The sequence below is a fragment of the Meriones unguiculatus genome, chromosome 3, assembly GCF_030254825.1.
Source record: "Meriones unguiculatus strain TT.TT164.6M chromosome 3, Bangor_MerUng_6.1, whole genome shotgun sequence".
NCBI classification, from domain to species: Eukaryota; Metazoa; Chordata; class Mammalia; order Rodentia; family Muridae; genus Meriones; species Meriones unguiculatus.
This window is the reverse complement of record NC_083351.1, coordinates 147233725-147244933: the sequence shown is the minus strand read 5'-3', so window position 1 is coordinate 147244933 and position 11209 is coordinate 147233725. Positions and strand designations below refer to the sequence as shown.

Below are 11209 nucleotides of genomic sequence, written 5' to 3'. Positions count from 1 at the left end.
CAACAGAAAAGATACAATTTCAAATGTGTTCTTAATAACAAAACAAGAAATAGAAAAGTATCGCTATATTCGGCTCCCTGAGGTCTCCTGGTGAAGGGAGACAGGGCTAGGAACAAGCTTGGACTGATTCTCGGACCTTTAGAAAACCATTCTTAAAACGTATACGTGTTGGGAATTAGGAACCCAGAGTTTAAGCTACAGCCCCGCCTTCCAAGTATAGTGCTAGCAACAGGATCAATGAACAATAGGGAACACAACGGAGAAGGGTCTCACGGGGTCAGTCACTGACAAGGCCACAGCCAGAGGTCCTAGACAGAGGTCAATGAAGCAGCTGGAGATCCCCAAGCAACAGCCTGAGAGGGACTAATTTCCAGTAATGATAATTTCTGTTAAAGATTATATATGTGTCTATTTCTGTTGCTATAACAACAGAAATAGGCAATGCATAAAGAAAAGAGGATTATTTAGCACACAGCCTTTGAAGCAGAAAACCCGAGGTCAGTCAGAACTATTTTTTTCAGCCTCTTTTGAAGGTCTCTATGGCAGGTGGCATCATGGCTTGAGCGCCCGTAAGAAGAAAGATCACATGGCAAGAAGGAGTCAGAGGGCAGCCAAAGAGTCCAGCGCCCTCTTTTCTAACAACTCACTCCCACAGGAACACAGAGGGTCCAAGGAAAACCACCTTAATTTATTCTGAGGACAGAGATACCCAGTAAGCTAACGTCCTTGAGGGACAAGGCACATCCAACCATAGCAACCAGGGGATGTCAGCTTGGGTGATAGAAAAGGAAGCATATCGGATCTTGAGCTACTAAGTTAACTTCAAAAATTCAGCTTCAGAGAACATCACTGTCAATCACATTGTCATCTTTCAGGCAAGGCTCAGCTAGGGTGATTCTAAAATATAGGTGGGGGGGGACTTAAAAAACTCTGCTCCCATATTTGAAAAGTGGAGTAAGTCAATACCCCCAGCAGCCAGTTTGAAGTGGTGTTATAAATAGAAAACAGACCTTTCCACAAGATCCCTCTAGCCCTATCTTGTGTTCTCAAGACACAATAGTCAAGGGCATGTCTGTACTTGACCAGTGGTCTTTGCTTCAATACTCCTTTTATGGCTCACTCTGGCCAGCTGTTAAGAACAAGTCAGAAATCATCTGTCTGCACAGAATGGGAGATGGGTAATTATATCTGGCAATAAAGGTGAGAAATAGCCAGTCGTTAGACTTGGGGAGCTATTTCTGTGGCCTCAAACCACAGGATCTGCGTGACACATTCAGGTCACTCGTTAATAGGCAGCAGAGGGAGGAAGACTCATTCCTAAAGTGGAAGTCCAAGAAGATACATGCTCAAAGTCAGCCCTGATGTGAGTCAGTGCCCATCAAATACCCAACCAGTGTCCCTCACTTTCCTTCGCCTCCCTGGCATTCTGAATAGATACTTCCTAAGTTTCTAGCTCCAGTTTCTCCTTGTAAGAGATGCAAAATTCATTCATTACTTGGGAACCACAAAAAAAAAAATCAAACAAAAAACCTCCTAGATGCTGACACAGGCTTTGTCTCAAACAAGACTGTGATGCCCATGAGAACTCGTTAGGGATGCAGGACCAGTCATTCTGATGCTTTTGGGGACAACAGGCAATGTGATCGTCCTAAGGGGGTCCAGCGGGCTCCAAAATGTGACTATCTGTTACTATGACCAGTTATTGGGGTGGGGAGAGGGACCGAAAAGAGCAGCAGAGCCCAGGAGATGGCTCAGTGAGTAAAAGCGCTTGCTACACCAGCCTGATGCCCTGATTTTGGTCCCCAAGACCCAAACAGGGGAAGGAGAGACCAATTCCCACCAGTCCTCTATCCTCCACATGCATGCCATGTAATTTACATACCCACACACAAACATAAACACGCATATAAAATGAATAAAATGTAATAAAATAATTTAATTTTTTTGCATAATCTCATAAATTAGTGTTCTTCATTGACTTACCTAAAATAAATAATTGTACCCATATTTTATAAATCATTTTCTTCTTGAGTGATCCTCATAAGAAATATTCATTAGATTTAAACTGATATTCTTTTAGTACAGCTATCATGCAAATGATTACATCTTTAACGGGAAAACTATTGAAGTAAGGTGATGAATAAAAGGAGAAATCAATTCCATAAATTCAACTACTTAGGCACATTACATAAATTCAACTACTTGGGCATTATATGTAAAATAATAGAAACAACAAATTCAGCAATATGAATTAGTGCCATCCACGAGTAAACAAAAACGTGTCTATACATAATTCCATTGTATACTTCACTTTATATATGTAAACCAACCCGACAGAAGAAGATTCATCTAGCTACAATAAAAAGTTAGAGGCTCTTCCACCTTAGAAATAAGCTTTCTTAAATGGTGTTTGCAGTTTTCTACCTTTGAAGTGCCAAACGCAAAAAGAAATTTTTTTCTTTTACATATTTTATTATTAATTTAGTCTCTGTGTGGGAGTGTTTTGCCTACGTGTATGTCTGTGTATTTTGTGCATGCCTCGGAGCATTTGGGTTCTCTGGGACTGGAGTTAGAGATGATTGTGAGCCACCGTATGGACGCTGTGAATCCAACTTCTGAAAGAGTAGTCAGTGCTCTTAACCACTAAGCCATCTCTCCAGCCCCCAAGAAAAGATGTCTTTAAAAGTTTTAACTCCCGAAGCATTTCACTCTTGAACTCAGCAGCTGCTGCTGTTGCCTGCGTTAGACCTGCACAATATCAAGCTAGCGAACGCTCCAGCATGGATAGGGAAGGCTGGCGTGAGACCCCACGCTCACTAGTTGAGGAACTGTTGACAGTTGATGGCAGCTAGGGAAAAGAAGGGCAGTTTTCTTTAGACTCATGGACCCTGGTAGGTTGTTCATGCTCCAGAGGCTGACTTCAGATTCACATATAGGTAGCACTGACTGGACTCGACGGGCTATTTAAGAGAGAGAGAGAGAGAGAGAGAGGAGAGAAACAATGAAATCAAGAATGAACCATGGGAAGGGATTTGGAGGTGATGAGTGGGTATGATTTAGAGCTGTATGCATATGTTAAATTACCAGAGAATAAACAACAAATGTTATTTTAAATGTCTTAAAAATAGAGATGTTTCAAATTCTAGGTTTCTCGGACACATTGCCCGTTTATTCTGAAGGACCAAGATCCCTCCTTGCTTATGCAGAGAGATGTGGAATCTTCAGAAATCCTCTTCCTTTCTCAACATCTGTAAACTGTTCCCGGATTACAGGCTCAAACGGCACTGCTCAGCAGCGGTTTCACTTTTAGTCTGCATTCCTTAACTGTGTGGTCCCACAGCATTTGATGGGACCTCCATACACCAGCCGTGTGTGAACAGCCAAAAAAAGGAAACATCCCAGGAAACACGGAATCTGACCTCTGGAAGGGTGAGGTGAGTGGACACACACCCAACCTTTATTCTCAGTGTACTTTCAGATCTGAAGTCATTCCATTCAGGGCCACAAAAATCCAATCATGAATAGATTAGCTGGCTGACCAAATTAACTTGTAATATCTTACTTTTCAAGCCTAATTTGTTTGTGCGTTTATTTGCCTGGGTGTTTTCAGTGCACAAAAGTGTTCCCATAATGAAGGGTTTCTGGTGAGATCCAACCATTTTAGCTTCTGCTAAAAGGGGTCCAAAATCTGTGAGAAAGTCGGGAGAGGCACCCTGACTTCTGCTGTCAGCAGATCCCGGGTGCGGACTGATCTTAGCAGGATCCCCGACAGGTGGGAATTCTTGGCTCTCTCTACAGGCAAGGGAGACCAGGGTAAAAGGAGTCCAGGAAGTCCCTCAAATGGGAGGTGGCAAAGCCAGAGCGGGACCCTGCTGCGCTCCAAAGAATGCGGTCTTCCGTCGTTTACGAGGGCCCACCCCCTGAATGAAGCTGCAGAAGAGCCCGGTTTCCCGCTGCCCACACACATCATCTGGAGTGCTGAAGTGTCCCTAAGCGCTCAGCACATCCTGAGTTCTCGGTGTGCCGTTCTATTTCTGGGATTCTCTGGGGGTTGGGGGAGAAGCTCCTGAGCCCAGGGCTGTTCCTCAACCCAAGGAGGGTCTGTTCAGCGTGTGCATTGCTAACCTGTGGCATGTCCGCTCTGCTCACTGGGATTGAAAGCCCCTCACGAACATAACTCCTCCCAACAGACGAGGGCCATGTGTGTCCCACGGAAAGTGTCAAGATGCCCCCACCCCCAGCCCACTGATTCCAAGAGCAGGGCTGTGACAGGGCACGTGGTCACCGTGGGACCTTTTCCCCCCAGGCGCAGTGCGCGAGCCCAGAGCGGAGCCTCGGGAATGGTTAATGGAAGATATTCTGAGATGGGAGGATGTACCGTGCGGGTCGCCCGCCGCTGTCTTTCTGGAAGAAGCCTGACTGCAGCACGAAGCCGGAAATGAGAATCGGGCTGGAGAACCAGCTGGCTGTGTAGGCACCAGCCACAGGCTCCGGCTGTCAGGGGCTCCTGCAGGAGTCTCAGGTGCAGGATCCCGAATATTGGCCTTTTCACCCACTTGGCTTGCTGTCTCTTGGCATCCGCAAGACTTTGATGAGCGCTTCTGATGACTGTTGGCAGGAAGGTAGTTCCAACCAAGCCTCCAGTAACTCTGAGCCTGATTTAGTTTACAACTTCCCGCAATGAGCTGCTTGAATATGACCCATATTGCCACTCAGTGGAGCCGTCTATTGATTCGTGAAGAAATAAAACACCCTGAAGAACAGTGTTCTTCTGATGAGGACCTTTAACGACAGTGATTAAGCGTACACAGGGAGCCCTCTGGATGGAGTCCAGCCATGGAGCGCCTGGCTGGCATGCCGTGAGGTCCTGCACACACCCCAGCGAGATCCCACGTTCAGAATAACAAATGGGGACCTACGAAGAGTCCTCCCTGGGTTTTACCTCCTTGCCCGGTCTTGCTCGCAACACCACGTGTTTGCCCTTTCCTTTACAGCGCATGAGCTGACTGCTGACTCGGCAGGTGTGTTTCCACAGCCTCCTCCAGGGCAGCACTGAAGCCGCCATGTTTTGGAGTTTAAGCTATGCAGGGTAGGGTACTGAGCTGGCCTCCTCCTGTCGTGTACCAGCAGCGCCCCTCCCTGTCGGTGACTATCCGAAAGGTCTCCTGGCATTGCCAAACAGTCCCTAGCGGACACACTGTCTTCTGTTGAAAACCACTGCTCCTTCTGGCCTCTACCTATTGTCCTCAAAAAGCACTTGCCAGTTCTCCATACTTAGAACTGATAACAACAAGAATACTTCTTTAGAAACTACTGAGGTCGAGCTGCCGTGTGTGACAAGTTTCGCTAATCCATATTTAGGTACACACATGCAGAGAGAGAGAGAGTTGAAGAGAGAAGGAATTTGTGCTAGGGTGTCTTTGGGAGCCTTCAGTTCCACAGCTTTCCTGATTAGACTTCTCCACATTTTGTGGCTGCCTCAATCATAGCCCTTATCATAGAACAAAGGCATCAACCAAGACCTGATTCAATGGCCATCTCTCTCCCAGACAGGCCTTGCCTGCCCTCATGTCTGTTCTGTGTGCTCCAGCATTGAAACTTTCAGTACGAGCTCATCTTCTCCCGTTCACCAGATTTAGCCAATAAAATCAAGGTACATTCAGCTGAACCGGATTTCCAATAAGCACAAATAATCATTTTCTATGCCCTAAATGTTTCTCGTAACACCTTGACAGGCCCAGAAACAGAACACAGAATCCCACAGGCCATAGATTTTGTGATATGCTCTACCGTTGACTCGAATTCCAATCTCTGAGTCTACTTGGCCTTAAGTCAAGTCTACTTGGCCTTGGATTTCACTAGAATCCTCTCCCACAGACTACTCAAAACTACAAGGATATTCCCTTGTCCAGACTTGCCCCTGTGGGCAGAACTCTATGTTTCTATGATTCTATGTTTCTCACCATTTCAGCCAGAGTCCAGTCGGGAAAACCGAGAGCTAAAGAATTGAATATGGATATTTTCTACCAAATGCACTAATTTTTAGGAATATAAATGAAGATGGTTGACTCTGAGCAAACGGAAGGATGTTGTTGCTGAACAAAAGTGACTTTAGATTTATAAAGTATTTGATATATAAATACTTTACATATTCAATCCCTAGCCAAATTCTTTTTTTCCTCCCCTTTATCTGAAAAACCTTTCAACTTCCCTTTGTTTCAAAAAAGCCTTAGTAAGTTTCCATTGCCAGAGTCCGCAGCCAGGTGAAAGTGGGAAAGTAATTCCGTGCAAGTTTGCTGAACCCGAACCTGCTTTTTTTTTTTTTTTTTGAGACTGCAGCACGATGGGAGAGGCAGCTTTCAGCTTTCTAACAAAAGGAAAATGGCACAGTTCTGTCCTGCTGTGCTTGTGCCTTCAGCCATAAAAACTAATGGTAAAAGTTTGCAACCTTGTGCAGCCAATTAAGCCGACCAGGTTCCTTTCTTCGTGGGGTTCTGGTGTGAACTGTTGGGCAGAGTGCAGGGAATCTTCTGAAAGAAGTGGGAAGCGGGAAGATCTGGAGCGGACAGGAGCTCCACAAGGAGAGCAACAGAACCAAAAATATCTGAGCACAGGGGTCTTTTCTGAGACTCATACTCCAACCAAGGACTATGCATGGAGATAACCTCAGACCCCTGCACAGATGTAGCCCATGGCAGTTCAGTGTCCAAGTGGGTTCCATAGTAATGGGAACAGGGACTGTCTGTGACATGAACTGATTGGCCTGCTCTTTGATCACCTCCCCCTGACGGGGGAACAGCCTTACCAGGCCACAGAGGAAGACAATTCAGCCACTCCTGATGAGACCTAATAGACTAGGATCAGAAGGAAGAAAAAGAAACCTTCCCCTACCAGTGGACTTGGGGAGGGGCATGCATGGAGAAGAGAGAGGGAAGGTGGGATTGGGAGGGGAGGGGAGGAAGAAGGGGTTTATGGGGGGGATACAAAGTGAATAAAGTGTAATTAATAAAAATTAAAAAAAGAAAAGAAAGAAAGTAAAAAGAAAAAAGTTTGCAACCTGTAGTTACAGAGTCCAAGTTGTGCCCCCATGTATTTGCCCTCTGGTTTTTTGTTTTGTTTTGTTTTGTTTTTTTTAAGATTCATTCATTTTATTTTGTGTGTGTGGATGGTTTGCCTGTATGTGTGTCTGTGCAGCATGTGTGTAGAATACCCTCGGAGGTCAGAAGTAGGCCCTGGATCCCCGGGACCCAGAAGTGTAGACAGCTGTGTGCCACTACGTGGGTGCGAGGAAGCACATTGCAGTCCCATGCAAGAGCAGCCAGTGCTTTTAACTGCTGGGCCATCTCTCCAGCCCACATATGTCCTCATCTGAGGAGGCTGGAACTCTGGCCATGTCCATCCAAACCACCTGAAGTTTTCAGCCCAAGCTTCTAATTCTTGTTTACGAATGTGTGCTGAGCATTCACAACACAGGCATAAGAAAACACTAAAAAGACATTGGGATGAGATAGATGATGTTTTCGCATATGTATTGACAGACAATAAAATAATTGCCCATATTTGAGGGGAGAGCGTCATAATTTAATGTATGTATACAGGGCCTAAACTGGGAAATTATCATTCCTCTCCTTAAACATTTCTTCGTATTCGGGACCTTCAAACTCCTCTCTTCTGGTCTCCTTTTATTCAAATTTTAAAAATTCACTCATCGTTATTGTGTGATTTGTGTGTATATGATGTGCGTGTAAGTGCAGGTACGTGTGGACCATGAGGCGTACGTGGAGGTTAGAGAACAGCTTTCAGGAGCTGATCCTTGCCTTTCGCCTTGGTGGGCCAGAGCTTCTCTTGCTGATTCTACTGCAGTGCTCCTTCAAGCCAGCCGGTCCGAGAGCTTTCCGCAGATCTGTGCCCCTGCTTCCCATCTCATGGAGGAATGCAGGGTTTAAAGAGGCACACTCCGACATCCTGATTTTTATGTGGGTTCCAGGTCATCAGGCTGCAGAGCCCTCTCACAAGCCTCTCTCATATTTTTTTTTTTAATATATAGTAAATGGTTATAACCATTAGAACTCAGCTAGGTGTAACTCCATGCTGGAGTGCTTGCTTATCACACACCCTGGGTTCTATCTGCAGCACCTCACAAGAACGGCAATAAAGGCCTATTGCTGTGTAACTGTACTTTGTACCCACTCCACCCTGCCTCCCTACACCCTTTCTTCTTCCTGGTAAGAACAGACACTCCCTACCTCATGAAAGCAACTCTGAGATGGCTGGTAGTTTTATCGCCTTGCCAGTCATGATGGCCTTGTACGACATTATTCTATATTCAAGGCAAAATCTGCCCTGAAGGGGACTCTCTTCATTCACAGTAGTGGATAAAAATGCAGTTACATAGCAGAGAATTTGAAACATTTTGCCAGATCTCTTATCAAATCTGAGTTAATCCTTACTATTTTTACCTTTTAATGTGGCTAGCGAGGAACCGGATCAGGCATACCCAGGCCTGCTCTGTGATTTTGTTGTCTGTTTGCACACATGTTATCATTTTTGTTTCATGGTTTCTTTATAGGAAATCTTCTGAGGTCATTTACTTTATGGGCATTAAATTGATTAAAACCAGAGGATATTATGGAAAAAAATAACTATGCTAATATCTCTGAGCATCCTTTGAAAAGCACAAAACAAGAAGAAGAAAAAAAACCATCATCAACCCTTCTGTGTTCTGGAATAGTCTCTAGTCTCAGGATGCTCCAGCATGTGATAGGAAAGCCACACAAAGCCATGTGACCTGAAGATCCAATGAGGTTCCCATGTTGATCCTGTGTTTGCAGTCATGCTCACCCTGGGACACACAAACCATGCTGTGCATACATCTAACACAAAACAACTTTTTTTTTTCCCAATGCAAAGCCCTTTTAGTTATTGCTGTTTCAGTGCTGAAGATTGAACCCAGAGAGAGCCTCGAGCTCCATCTCTGAGCTGCACCCCAGCATCTCACCTCTCAAGGGCTTCACAAGAGCAGCAAATTCAGGCACGTGGCAGAGGACCTATCTGTTCCATCATGTCACTACTATGACACAAATCACAAAACAAGTGATGCACGGAGCGCAAATGACTTGCCCTAATCCCACAGAAGATCCTTAGCCATGACGGCCAGACACCAGACAGCCTGAGCCTCGGGCCAGCACGCTTTCCATGACACCATGAGATTATAGATGAGTAGACACGATGACTTCAAGATGGTATTGAATCCTGATGTCTTCCCTCCTGCACAGCACTGTGATGAGGGGAAAGGCTCAATCCAAGAACAGAGAGAAGAAAACAGAAGGTGGCAGGCTCAGCCTTGCCCATGGCAGAGGATTCCCAGTTTTCTACACACGTCATGGGGAGTCTGCCTATCCACTGTGCTTCTTCTAAGCTGTACATCCCGATGAAAAGGATTTCTAGATTGATTCATCAAGCATCCGCTCCCAGAATCCCTCTAGACTTTCTCCTCCAGACAGTCAAGGGCATTTTATTCATTTGTGACAGAATTATGCTGATGCACGTAGATTATACTCAAGGACCTCGCAAAGGGAAGTTGAAAGGTTTTTCAGATAAAGGGGAGGAAAAAAAGAATTTGGCTAGGGATTGAATATGTAAAGTATTTATATATCATGGACCCACCCTCTGAAACTGTAAGCAAGCCCCCAATCAAACCCTTTCTTTAATAAAGTTGCCTTGGTCATGGTTTCTTCACACAGAAATAGAACAGTAACTAAGATGACAGGAATAAGGCTGGGAATGGGAGCACACAACTCAATGCCAAATTAAATTAGTACCTACTCTAAACAAACAAGAAAGGTCTGAAAAACATGGCTTATTGGGTGAAGACAATTATCACCAAGCCTGACAACTTGAATGGTACCAATGGTACCAGCATTTACAGTACCCAATTTCTAGTAGTTGTCCCTTGGTTTCTCCAATATATGTGCACACACACACACACACACACACACACACACACACACACATAAATGAGAAAAATGTAACCAAAAGAAGATTTAAATTTTTTAAAACTAATTCTGCTTACATTTAAACAGATGAAGAGGAGGAGGTCAGATGTGGTGCATGTTTATAAAAACAGCACTCAGGAACTGGAGGAAAAGGAATTATGAGTTCAAGGACAACCTGGGCAATGCATAAAAAGACCTTACTCTCCACCACCACCACTAACAACAATAAAGAATGAAAGAAAGGAAGAAGGAAGGATTTGGGGAAGTACCAAATTATCGATGGCATTAGCTACTCTTTTCGTCACTCTGATGAAACACCTGGCTAACGAAGCTTCTGGGAGCTCCTAGTTAAAGGATGACAGTCCCTCATGGTTGGAAGGCATGACAGTAGGAGGGGTCTGTGGCAGCCGAGCCGGCTCACATCTGTACGCATCAGTAAACAGAAATGGGACAGGAGGCAGGGTTAGGCTGTGAATGTCAAGGCTGATTCTCCTGTGCCCCACTGTCTCAGGTAGACCTCAGTGCCCAGCCTCCCGAAACAGCACACCCAGCTGGAGACCAAGGGTTCAGACACATCTGCCTATGAGTGTCATTCCACACTCGAAGAGTCCATCCCTGGTCTCCACAGGCTGGTGACCATTACCTAATGCCTGGGGCTGAGCCATGTTGAATGGGACTCCCTTCCTGTCTCTGCCGGCCCTGGTGATTGCAGGGACCCCACCTGGGTCCATGGCGAACATTAATCAAGAAGAAGAATGAGCTTTTTTTTTTTTTCCCTGCAAATCTCAACAGTTCTCCCTTTCATTTTACATTCTCTAAGACAGGCCTTCCCTTATATTGGCACAGACAAACTATCTTGGAACCCAAGCTCCTCCTGCCATTCAGGTGCTGGTGTTCTTGTGATGTCATATATACATAGCTCCGCCATCCTAGCACTGACTTCCTCAGACATCCCGAACTACCAGAAATCCTACCGCAGGCTTTTCTCAGGTAATTCTTAAAGTCATGACTGCAATCCAGATCTCAGGGAAATTTGACTTCAGGGTCTCTTCACTTCCTGTAATGCAAAGATTTTTAAAATACAAAGATTTTTAAAAATAGAGCTCACATATGCGGAGTCCCTGGACTTGGAAATAAAGAGTTTACTCACTCTAATTGTGCAGCACAGGCCCTCGGGGGAAAGGTGGCCGGCTGTTGACTGGTGGGCATCGTTC

The 11209-nt window shown here is 45.2% G+C and overlaps 1 pseudogene; it reads left to right on the top strand.

Moving 5' to 3' along the window:
• Nucleotides 1-6451: 6451 nt before the first annotated feature.
• LOC132653306 (small nucleolar RNA SNORA70) lies at nucleotides 6452-6541 on the top strand (annotated as a pseudogene).
• Nucleotides 6542-11209: the final 4668 nt, after the last annotated feature.